Below are 13,182 nucleotides of genomic sequence, written 5' to 3'. Positions count from 1 at the left end.
CTTTCAAGAGAGTTGAAGAGGAAGAGGTAGAAAAAAAATATAGATTTAGTGTTTCCATCCGGGTGCAGTTTTAATTACAGGACAGTTTTCATTCACAAAGTGCTGTAGACAAACATTTACAAAGGTGAAACATTTCAATCATCCATTGTTAAAAAAAGACAGATAAAAAGGTTAAAGGTTTAAGGAATGTAATTAATAATAAGTGTTAAGACTATATAAAACTACTTTTATATAAGAGCAGGTAGTACACGTGCAAATTTACACACCTTTAACATGAAACTAATTACACACAAGGTTTCTGGGACTGGTTCCAAATCTGTTATAGACTTTGAAACTTTACCTTCACGAGCACTGAAAGTGAAATCCATTAACTACAATGTCGTTTGGCTCGGATCCACCTGACAAAGTTTGAACTATAATTTAGACTTAAGTGAACAGTTGCTTCACTTAAGTCTCAACAGACAGACTGTCAGACTAAAATGTATTTACAGCTAATAAACACAAGCTGAACGCTGTTGTTTTCCAGTTTATTACACACCTTTAATGGCTTCACCTCTTCACCGCATGTATCAGAGAAGATCCCATAATGTTGGTTTTGAGTCAAAAAAACTCATTGTTGCTTGGTGGCTCATCAGCTTAAGACCTAGTATGTAAAAAAATATATTATTACTAATATTTTAGTATTAAGAAACGTGGCAATTTGTGTGAATATGGGATTACTAGCACTAGCTACAATTACTAGCTAAAAAAGGAATAGGATGAAACCCAAGGCTTGTTTTGCCTCCCCTTTTAGACTGCAAACAATATCCCAGAATATTAGTAATTTAAAAGTAAAAAAAATAAAATAAAATAAAATAAAACAAGACACACTCATTGGTGATTTTCAAGTGTGTGAGATTTGCTTCAGGAATCAAACACATGTATCCCGAGGAGAGTGTTTTTACTGGCACACACACACGTTCTCTGTGTTCGACTCATGCAAAGATATGACATGAGTGACATGTCATAAAACACTATTAGAGTGAGGGAACACCAGTTGACTCACAGGTGCACAGTTTAACAAAGGGACTGCTGTCACACCAACACAACACGGTTTGTTTGTTAAGACGAATGAGTCTGGAAAGACATAAGCGTCAGAATCTGTCCATTGGTTGAGGGATAGAAATGTAAAAAAAAAGAAAAAAAAAAGTAAAATCCCACCTTACTTTCTTTGTGGTGTGTGTGTTTGATTGAATGTCAAATAAATCAAAACCTACAATGGACTGGATGTGAATGAAAGTGCCATCTGAAAGCTCTATAGCAATACATACAAAGGGGTTAACTATTAGCATGACTTTGATTATTTTCATAAAACATTGCCTGGAACCCGCCTGCATTGGCACTCCTGTGCTCTCATGCAGTCAAGCAAAGACGCTACATGCCTCATTGCCTCCCCGACTTTTGGACATTGATCGAATAAAAGGACGAATGTTGAAAACTCTTCCTGGAGTCATTATGTTCAAAGGTGGTTTTTGGGGCGAGATACATGTAGAAGTAACTTTTGAGAAAGGTACTACCTCACGTTAAATGATGAAAATGCTTTGACAGCCTTCATTAGGATGTCAAAGTGATCTTATGAGACAAGATCTTACAGTGATGTCCCACTTGGACAGTGGGGGATTCCATTTGGTGCATGACTGTGCCTTTATAAAATGGTCTTCTTGCATTTTGCTTACTCGCTTAAGCAATTAGTCTACAAAAATTGCAAAATGAAGCCAATGAGAAAATGCCACCAAAAGCTGCTTTACACGGCAGCTATGGCTATTCACCCATTCACACCCATTCACTCACACAACACTTCTATATGCAGCTGCATATCTTTCATAACCATTTGCACGCAACGTGGAGGTAAATACACTTTGCCACGTTGACTAGTGGAGCCAGGAATCTAACCCACAACCTTCAAGTTGAAAGGCGACTCGCTCTACCACTACAATGTGGACATTTTCTTCCATCACCGACTTGTTACAAAGACTCTTTTAAGACACCATTGTGTGAGAGACGCGGAGAATAAAATGTGTTCCGTTTCTACCGTTAATAATTATTGCGCAATCATTTCAATTTCCAGAATGACTGCTCCTTCTTTGAGCCTAACATGCGCTAATAGTCATTTCACAGACATTTACTCTGTTTATATCTGAGCTTTGTGTGAAGTGACGTAAGGAGACCATGAGAGTTTTGAAAGGTGCTAACAATAAATAAAATGGATTATTATTATTTTTCTCAGGTTTTGGAGGGGTATGTGGTAGAAAGTAACAACACATCCGACACAACAACAGTTCGTTCCTAAAGTGGGTGCCTTTTCTCTGACGACCTGACAACATTAATAATCAGGATTTGGTTGGAATCATAAGTAACAGGTTGCATAATCCTGGCTCCGTAATGTGAGTCCACACATATCTGCGGCTTTGCAGAAACATTAGTCAGTGTTTGAATGTGCACCTGCGGCAATCCTGATTATTAATATTGTATAAACAAAGCCTCTGTTAAAACACATTTCACTCTTCCTTAAACTGCTTTCAAAAAAGAAAAAACAACCTACAAGTTTAAAATAAATCCAAATAAAGTACTAGCAACTGGAGTTTTTTTTTTAGAAATGTACACATTCATATAAATATACATATATATAAGTATATATATCTATATATATCGTACATAGTTTATACAATATCAATCACTTATTGTATGCATATAAAATAAAGCTTATAGCATTCCAGGTTCGATTTACTTTCCTTCTTTCTTATCTGTGACACATAACATTCCTTTTTAATCTTTGTTTGTTTACTGAATGCTATCGGTCATTGTGTAAATATAGGTTTTATCTGTAGAAAGTGTAACTGTAAAACACTTGATGTGCCTATTTATTTGCTCCAGCATGTGTTTGCATTAAGTAGATTATAACAGCAAAGCACTGAATAAAGAATATCCAATGAACTGGTAAACACAGCACTGTGTCTGTGCTGCATAGTCCAACTTTCAGAAATGCACACTTCTCTGTTGATTCTTGCGAACAAACACATGTCAATAGAATAATTGTCTTAAATCAGTTCTGCCTCTCTCAGACCATGGCAACAGTGTTTACTTAGCAGTCAATGTAAGAAACAATGCACACGGTGCGCAGTTAAGTAAATGACGATGAGTCAATGTAAGGAGATCAAACCTTCCCCGTTACTCGGTACGCAAACGTCAAAAAGCTGTGGAAAATGAAGTCAGTCCATGTTTTGTTTTGTTCAAACCTCCAAACAACTCGCTCGCAGAATGAGCCCAGGACCTAGTGAAATATTACTGATATAAATACAGATATGAAACCAAGTCTCTTACCATGGTTTGCCTGTCCTTTCACTCTCTGCTGCGACTGAATAGACTCCCACAGAGCGTAGAGGCTGTCAAACTCAAATGTGACCTAGAGGAACTATGAGCTGAGCAAAAAGAACTTCCTGAAATTCAGTAAGGTGCACACAGTGCTTGCCGTGGCTAAACAGGTTTGAGTATTCCCAGAGTTTCCATGTCACATTATGACCGCTTATTTTGTCTTTGTGTGCCTGTGTGTGTGTGTATGTACCAAAGATTATAGTCTCAGGAGAATACCGTCAGATATATTTATAGATTTTCTACGTGAGATGGTATTTGGGTTTTTTTCCATTTAGCAGCTTGTAAATAAAAAGTAAGATGATAACAAAAGAGACAGTGACAGTGATCCACAAGTGGAGCAAACAGACTGTCACATAATACACTTTTATTGTGTGTGGGGAGAAATATTTATGGCCATTATTAATCATTCGTCTTACAATAAGCTTATTGTAAATCAAGGGCGAGAGAACAGCACAGTTTAGTCTCTGTTTAAAGCTGTAGTGTGTACGTTTCCAACATGAATGAATGTCTGTAACATTCAAACCATCGTCAAATGAGTTCACACGACGTCGATAATGTTATATTTCACAAAATATTGACCCAAATGCAGGTTGGGAAGTGGAAAACAAGAGTCTTTAACACTACAAACTTAACACAAGGAGAAGAAATGGTTAACAAGACGATGAACCTAAGGAACTAAAGGTGAACTAAAACAAAAGTATTACATACACATCAGAGGCAGGGATAATCAAACACAGGTGATACTAATAAGACACAGGTGAATTACATTAGAGCGGGGCATTTAAAATAAAACAGGGAACCCTTGGGGGCCCTGAAGAAAAGAGGGCCAATGAAAAACTCAAAGCCCCCTCTTTGGTGGTTTGGTTGCTTTCCTTTCTGTAAGTTATCGGTTCTGACATGGAGCAACTGTAACGAAACAATTTCCTCCGGGATAATAAAAGTATTCTGATTCAGATTCTGAAAGCAAGACACAGCTAACTTTATGACTTTATGTCAAGGACTTAACTTGAGTTCTCTGAAACATGAGCGAGGCAGTGAGAAACAGAAACTAATGTTAATAGAGAGCAGTTGTAATATGGACCTAAAGTCGTCTCAGGCTCACCTGAGGCTTGGTTTGAGTCTGGTGTGGTACGATACTAGCAGTGTTTTAGGGCCCGAAATTACACACTGGACCTTTAAAGCGCCGTAAAAATGGGAGACTAATGAGTTTATTTACTTATTAAGTTGAGTGATTCAGGACAATGCACATGAATCAACTCAGGAGAAAGCATCAACTACTACTACTACTTACATCCATAGTCATAAAAAGGCAGGTACTGTAATATTATGCAAGACATTCCACACAAATAACTCACAGACAGAGCTTATATAATGAATGGAGACACAGACACAAATATCAGCACAACCTATAATAAGCAGTAAAAAAGGTATAAAGGCCAAAAGATCAAAGAAGCAGGTTTGTGACTGGTTTGTTTTGAGCCAGTGTTTAAGTATTTTTGAAGGTGAAATAGTTGTCAAAAAGAGAGTTGGACGATAGACACAAAAAAGACGGAACAGGTTTCACTGAGCTGTCATCGCAAAATGATTGCTTTCCCATCCTCTGGATGAAACTCAACAAATACATTATTACAACAATCCTCCTGACAAGTCTGACCAGACACTCCACTTAACATGAGGCTCAAAGAATAAATCCAATGCCTGCTTTTTTTGTTTTGCTGCATGTAAACAACCCCCTCTTCAGAATATGTCGATTTATAAACCAGTGATTTTATATCACAGCTCGCAGGAGTTGTTGATCGACTGCTGCCTCAATCACTGAGATCCAATGTGTTCATTTTGTAACAAAAACTTACCAAACAGGGCAGCAGTGGACCAGAGCTCCTGTGATCCTATGAGCTAAAAACTCTGATTTCCTCTATGGACTTTGGTTCAGGGCTTCAGTTTCCAGATTGAAAAGCAGCAAACATATTCTTTACACTTACAAATGTGTACATTTTTATCAGGTGAGTCTTTTGTCATTGTTTTGTTGAGTCCCCACTGAGTGTGAACATTTGTGTTTCAGGCTGGTTCTCTGCAACAGCGGGAAATGATGTGGCAGGAAAATCTTTCTTTCTTTCAAACATTCAGTGGATTGTAGAAAAAAACTGTCACAGAACAATGTGCTTTAGCCTCTCCCTTTAATGTGTCTTAATAATATAAATAACTCGAGCTACTCCAGGCACTCAAGGATGGCTGTCAGTTCATGGTGAGGCTGAAGTGAAACACAAGACATTACAAACAAGCCTCATGGTGACCACCAAATACAATGTATGTGCAAACCACCGCGCGCAGCTGCACGTGATGAAATCTGAAGCACCATTACGGCTAAAAACATGCTGTCGAACTGGATGAATTTAAAGGTCAAATGCTCCGAGGGTGAAGCCAATGCTATTTGGTCGTGTCTGTTTGGTCGCTTTTACGAGATCATGTTTCTCACAGAGACATTGTTTCGTGGTGAATGAACACGTCGTCGGCGCCGACACACGGAATAGTGATCCTCACAGTTTAAACCTAACTGATGGCTGTTATGATGAGCAGAGGTTGGATTTGGCATATAGTGCCAACTGAGATCACGTTTTATCTGAACCTTGATGTGGGTGTTGATGGTTTGTTTGTGGAATAACAGTGTAGGGAACCACCAGGTCAGGGAAACACTTCTTGGTGCTTTGCTGTTGCCATCACCAGTTTCTGTTTTTATTTTATTTTATTTTATTTTTTTAAATCACCCACAAATACAGCTTGAACTAAATCTGAGTCTCCATTGTTGTTTCTTTTCTTTTACTAGCAGCCGCAGTAATGAAGACGGGAGTAAAGGAGTGAGATGGATGACACAGTAATGACACAGTTAGAGCTGGTAGGACAGCATTTGACATTTCGCAGACATTCTCAGGGTTTTAGCATATTTCCTGGGGATGAGGTTTGAACAAGGCACGGCATATTGGAGAAGCAGGCTTGAAGGTTTTAAAGCTGCTGACTACAGCGGTCAAAATACACCGTGATTAGGTTCACTGGCGGCATGGATCTGTGCTACAGGTACACCCTTGGTAAATTGCAGTGGGAATAATACCCAACTCTTATAAGGACATCGTGGGGTGTGTGTTTACATCTGTTCACATCGTCAGGCTTTACAAAAATGCATTTTTTTGTCTTTGTATGTTTAGTTTAGTCAAAATTATGATTCATTTTATATTGCATATATTAGTATATATTGCATATATTATTTTTTTGTGATATAGTAGTGATCATTGTACAAAATAGACAATTTTTCTTCTATTTTTGTTCATAAAAACAGCCAAGCGAACTTTGAAATAATCATATTTACAAATTTCACAAATTCAATCTGATTTTTAAAGATTTGAGTGCTTTTTGCTGAGGTGTGTTTATATAGTTGGTGAAAATGGAAACAAAAATCATCAGATTGCCTATAGGTTGTGCTGAAAAAAGGGATACACAACACTTTGTATATATGTTTTACTATAGTAATAGTAAAAATCAGCCTAAATGCTCTGTGTTCTAAAGGTTAATACAACCTGCCGGAGTTCAAACCAAGGTTCTAAATTGGTATGGAAGACTGAGTGGAAAAGGAAAGGTGATTTTTGGTGATATTTCTTTTAGAAATATTAAGTGGTGTCGCTTAACTGGAAAATCAGAAACTAAATTACATTATTTATTTCAGATATAAGATTAATGAGGTTGATAAATTAGTCCGATCTTTACTCCTTCAATCCGTCTTTTTCTGTCTGCAAAAAAGTTCGCAAATGCCCTCAGGCAGGACAACCTGAGCCCCTATTGTGTTTGCCGGTGTCTGACTCCATAGCCGCAGTAAGGCTGTTTCCTGGCAGCTGCACATATGGAAATATAACCGAATACTCGATCAACTGGTTCCTCAGCACATCTCATAAGATCTGAGACCTAAATGACTATTAGTCTTAGTCTGTCAAAGTAATTTTAACACATAACTTTGGAACTGGAGCAAAATGTTGAACTGGTGACCTCACTGCGACAAATATGGAAGTCATTTAATCCTTACTAAGCAAGCAAGTAGAGCTACGTGAAAAACGTATCAATGAATGTTGGATTAAATGTGCAGAAGGGATGGTTACGGTTATTTTATATGCATTTCTGATACATTGTCAGTGCTGACCTTGCTGTGTGCACTGACTGCAAGTTTGGACACAAGGAAAACAGATGTTGGCCCTTCTACACCTGCTTAAGGTACAGTGTGTTAAATTTTGCTGGTGAAGTTGCATGTTGCAACTGAATATCCAAGTGTAATGGAGAACTCACTGTATATAGCCTTCAGTTAGTTTTAAGACCTAAACATTTATTTAGATTGTCCTATTGTAAGAATATGGTGTTTTAAATTCTCTTCCCTAAAGGAGACGAATGAGGTACAACACATATCGTATGGTACGATATCACACCTCCAGGGAAGGCACCTCTGTTATATACATATAAAGCATATAAAGGCCCTGCTTTCACTTAAAAGGACCTGTCTTGGCAGTCGTTCCTCAGTACGCTTCACCAGGCCCAGCTGTGCAATAGAGAAACAAGGTGTTTTACCTCGTGCTCCTTTAGGGGGGTTACACTCATAACCTTCTTGTCCTCTTTCAGTTGATTCAGAGCAGCCAACAAATTGGAGACGACTCTCAAGTAGTGTAGTGTAGACCAAATGTGCTGTAATGACCATCTGGCTGCATCTTAGGTGTCACTTACAGATACTCCTTTATAAAAAGCTCACAATGTTGCCATGCCCCTGAACCAATGTGAAGTAACCTATGCTGCTGTAAACCAGGGAGATAGCATTTACGATCCAGTGAGAAAGCTTTGCCTCAAGCTAGATTAGCAAGACTGACAGACAGACACTTGAGTGCAGTCTCTGTATGCGAGTAGCACACGCACAGGACACACGGAATGCAAACGTCTCTGCTCAGCTGATGCAAACTAAGGGGTACAAAAGCTCACAAGCTCAAAAACCCCAGTCCCAGTGGCTGCAGGGACAACATTAGGTAAATACTTTGCACTCTTCTGGTGTAAAATAACCTTGAAGTGAAGTGGGCACAAGAGGGGATGCACAGAGAAAGCATGAAGGTTGCCAAACCTGTTTTGAAGTTAAAGCAAGTAACAGTGCAATCAGCAAACTCAGTGGGCTCCAATGGGGGAACCACAGGAGTCCCACAAGGGGTGATTTAAACACAGGCTTTAGCTTGCGGACTCCATTTACGAACAGCATTACAAGCAGGTGAGCACCTTTGAATGCAAACCTCACAAACTAACTGGTCCAGGTGTAGAGCTACATGAAAGTGCGTGCCTGTAAAATGGACTGTTGCAGTACAGAGTTTTGGAGTGACAGCTCAATGAACTGGAAGTCGCCACATGCCTGGAGTCACTGTCCGTCTGGAACTCGTCAGCATCCGACAACATAATTGTAAATATCTAAGGTTTGTCAGATTATAAACTTTAGATATTTACAATTATTTTGGCAAATGTTGACGGATAGCGAGTTCCAGACAGACAGCGACTGTCTTTCAGTTTATCGAGCCGTCGCTCCAAAACTCAGTAGCCAATCAGCAGGCAGCTTCCTAAGGCCCGCCCGCAGGGAACAAACCATGGAGCGTGTATTCTTCATACAATTAAATACAATATTTTTCAATAATTAAATCGATGTTTGATTTGTGAAGTGTTGTTTGAAAATATTGTCACAAAGTCTCAGTTGAAAAACATGCAGAAGTTAATCAAACTGACCATAGGTGTGAGTGGGAGAGTTGTATAGAGACTTGTGACCTGTCCAGGGTGTGCCCCACCTTTTTGCCCTACGTCAACTGGGATTGAGTGAGAATTCTTATCCCTTACACAACAAGAATTATAGTTTCTACAAGGAAGTAAGATAAGGAACATGCTTTTATTGCATTGCAGGATCACTTCTTGAAAAACAATTCCAAAGTGTATTAGTAAGCTCGTTGCACTAGAATTTGTTTTGGCACATACGTATCTGAGTGTTCAAATCAGAGTCAAAGTTGTGACACATGTGACCCTGCAGTTCATTTCCTGATCCTAATCTCTCATACAAAGGGACATTTAACTTGACCGTAGGTGTCATGTGACCGAAATCATATGGAGTGATGTCACAGAAGAGTTATGTTGTTTATTACAGCAACAGCAACTGAAAATAAGTGTTGAAAATAACACATTATATCAAATATTTGTTGTTGTGCTGCTTTACCAGCATTTGCTTTTGGTAAATATTTATTTAACTTCCTTTAATGGGCTTAAAATGTGTCTTTAAGACCACTCTGAGCTTCTTATTAAATCTGTGAGGATATTGAGGATCTGAGGATCCTGCATGACTGTGGTTCAAAGTAACTCATCACATATTATTAGTTAGTCTATCTGTCATCCAAAATCATAGGAAACATCTATTAATATGTCATTAGATATTTACAACACAGATGTAACTGTTATGATATGGAACATCTTAACAAAAATACAAATACAAATAAAAGCCTTATACAAAAGAAACAATCAGATATTAGTTATTTATAACATACATGAACACTTTTTTGAAAAAATACTCTTGGATTGTGCTAATTTCTAGAGGAAAAACTATCAATAATTCAATGTTCACTACTTCATTATTTTCAACTCTCAAATGTCCATTCAAGTTCCATTTCCTGTTTTATTTTGAAACTTACAGTTTGAGATGTTCACTTCCTGCCTTCCTATGATTCCCGCACCATGGATGACCTGCACCTTCCCCTTGTGGGCTGTGACGGTACTGCAAGATCTGCAAGTTCAGAAATAAAGTGGACTGATTATAATCTGTACTGAATTTGTATCACATGTTCACATTCTTAAGTTTGGGAATGTCTGTATTAGTTGTTTAAAATTGTATTCATATGACTCACATACTAAATGGACGACTTCACAGGGGAGTCTAGAAATCTCTTTTCCTGGTTATTTCATTGGCCACATTTAGAACTACTGTATAATATGACTGCCAGGAAACATAATATCACACACACACACCCTCTATTCTCTTCTGTTAAATACTCCATTCTTTGTGAAGTGGTGGGTTCATCTTTGACATCATTGTGACTCCAGTTTTCGGTAACTCCACGGCCCAGATCACACAAACATCCCCACACACACACTCACACAAGTACAAGCTACACACCGTCTACAGTCGGTGTAAGTAGAGCTGCGTCCCCCTTCTCTGCTGCCCCATTGTAAGTAGTTAGATGAGACGGGGGACAGATTTACAACAATAAGGACGCACTAGACTCAAATCACACGGACATGTGTGTAACAAAACAGAGGATAAGTCACAGAAGGAAAAATGCACAAAGGATTAAGTATTTATTCTTTGTGAAAGAAAGGGGAGCTCTGAAAGGTTCACTGCATGGCTGCCAGCAGGGACTAAAATAAAATGTCATGAAATAATATCCACGCCAACACAAGTCTGTGACATCCTAAGAATATGTCTGCTGCTTTATCTTACCATTAGAAAGCATTATTTCCATGTAAAAGCTTAAGCTTGTGTCAGGTAAAATGCTGATTTTATCAATGGAGTTTGGTGCAGAAGAGTTAGCAGTTCACAAACCTCAAAAGCAGGCTTTTCTTGATATTTCAATACAAGAAGAAAAAAAAAGCTATAATTCTGTGTCACACTGGATTTGATCTTGATTTTTATGGTATAAAAAAGATATTTTGTCCAGGTGTTTCCCTATTAAGCCATGGAAAAAACAGGTAGACTGAGGGGCATTTTGTGTTATTTACAAATTCCGAAAGTGCGATTTCTAAGCTTTCCATCAACGTCCAACACATGGAAATCTGAAAGTATTTGAATGTCGGCACTCCTCAAAGAATTTCACCCTCAAAGATGTACACATTCTGGGAGCCAAGAGAGTATCATTACATTTACGTAGTCCAACCCCTCCTGGTCTAGCTGTCAATGACCTCTGATATCTGTTAGCCCACAGGACATAAACTATTGTAGTAGTTTGAACAATGTTTATCAATAACAGGTCTAGGGACCCCAAGGGTTCTATGAAGAGGTCCCAGGGGGTTCCCAGAGAAAAATAAAATGAAATATGAAAATAAATTTCATACTATTTATAAACAAGAAAAAATAAAAAATGTTTTGTTTATTGGGCACAAGCCCAGGTTCATGGCAGGTCACCTTTTTCCATTCTTTCCTTTTTACTTCCGGCTTTAGCTCTGCCTGTCCCTGAACACATCTTTTGAAGGTCCTTCTATTTCAGCTTGTAACCACTCTGCCAGACCAATAGGGGGCAGGATCAGACAGGGGAGGTGACCTTCTGCATCAAGGCCATATATCAATATTAGGGCATGTATAATATTACACTACTAGAATTTCTTATTCATCATTACCTCTCATTACACTGTGCTGACTCATCTGTGCCATTTCCTCCTTCTTTGTCCGCTTTAGTCTTCGAGATGGCTGTAAAATCCGGCAGTATCCTGCTGCTTTCCTGACTCTTCACTTTCATAGATTCAAAAAGGTGATCCAGCTTATCCTCAACTTCTGGGATTCTAAAATCATATGCAGCTCATCTGGGTTCAGGATATGCAGCATTTCTTAAATACACAAGGATGTTCCTGTTTCTCTCTTCTCTTCCCTATTGTTTGGGTTTAAAAACTCCAGTGTTTCTCTCCAGGTGTGTCACATAAGGGTAAATTAGTAGTCAGCCCCTCCCACATACATGTGTGATGTCACTCCTGAACTTCCAAACTCTTTTTGACCTTTCAAACTTGGCAGACGTTATTTGTAACGTGTCCCATAATTTTGGGCATTCTTTCATTGTGGTGCCAGAATATGTTTAAATTAATAATTCAGCAGGGAAACAGTAAAGCTTCTTACTAACAAAAGAGTCATGCTTTTAGCTCAATATTTGACTGCTTCCTCCATCAAGTTAATTATTTATTGGTTTTAGTTAGTTATTTTGTGACATCTGTGTTGTTTTGGATTTACCTAGGGTTATGGTTAGTGACTCAAACTAACCAAACAAAGCAGCAGTAGACCTGTAGCTCCCTTGTCACCATGAGATAAAAAAAACACTGATTTTCTCTATGGAATTTGGTGCATGACAGGGAGAGTTATTGACTCCTGATGGAAAAGTCAATCTAATATCTGATGGCGAGATAAAGCACAAATATTCTTGAGATATCTTGGACTTCAGCAGGTGTAGAAGTAGATCTATGTGATGAGCCTGTTACACATTTGTCATCTCTGTCTTGAAGTGTTTCCTGGGTTGTCAGAGCGTGTCATACAACCACACTTCTCTGGAGGAAAACAGGGTTAAAGGTTAGGAGATGGGTGATGGTAAAGCTAACTAAAGCTACTTTTTCACCATGTTTACACATCCATTTATTGGGAGTGGCCTCAACCATGAGTTCACCACGTTCCAGTTGAGAATAAAACATTGACACAAACGTATCATGGGCCATTGTTAGCAATACAAATTAATAACAATGCTCTCTACAGTGCAGCAACATGTGTGTGCACGATTGATTTACTGTGAAACAAACGCGACAGAAGTGTTAATAATGGTAAAAGAAGCAATGTTTGAATACAAAATAAGAGACAACTGCACATAGCATTATGACAAAATGTTTTTAAGTCTTTATTGGTTGATTTTGAAGAGGTTACATAGTATTAAACATACTGGTTATACATTTGATGAAATCAATCACTCTCCTGCCACATTTGCA

The sequence above is a fragment of the Solea solea genome, chromosome 17 (assembly GCF_958295425.1).
Source record: "Solea solea chromosome 17, fSolSol10.1, whole genome shotgun sequence".
Lineage (NCBI taxonomy): Eukaryota > Metazoa > Chordata > Actinopteri > Pleuronectiformes > Soleidae > Solea > Solea solea.
The sequence above is the reverse complement of the archived record's forward strand: the minus strand, read 5'-3'. Positions refer to the sequence as shown.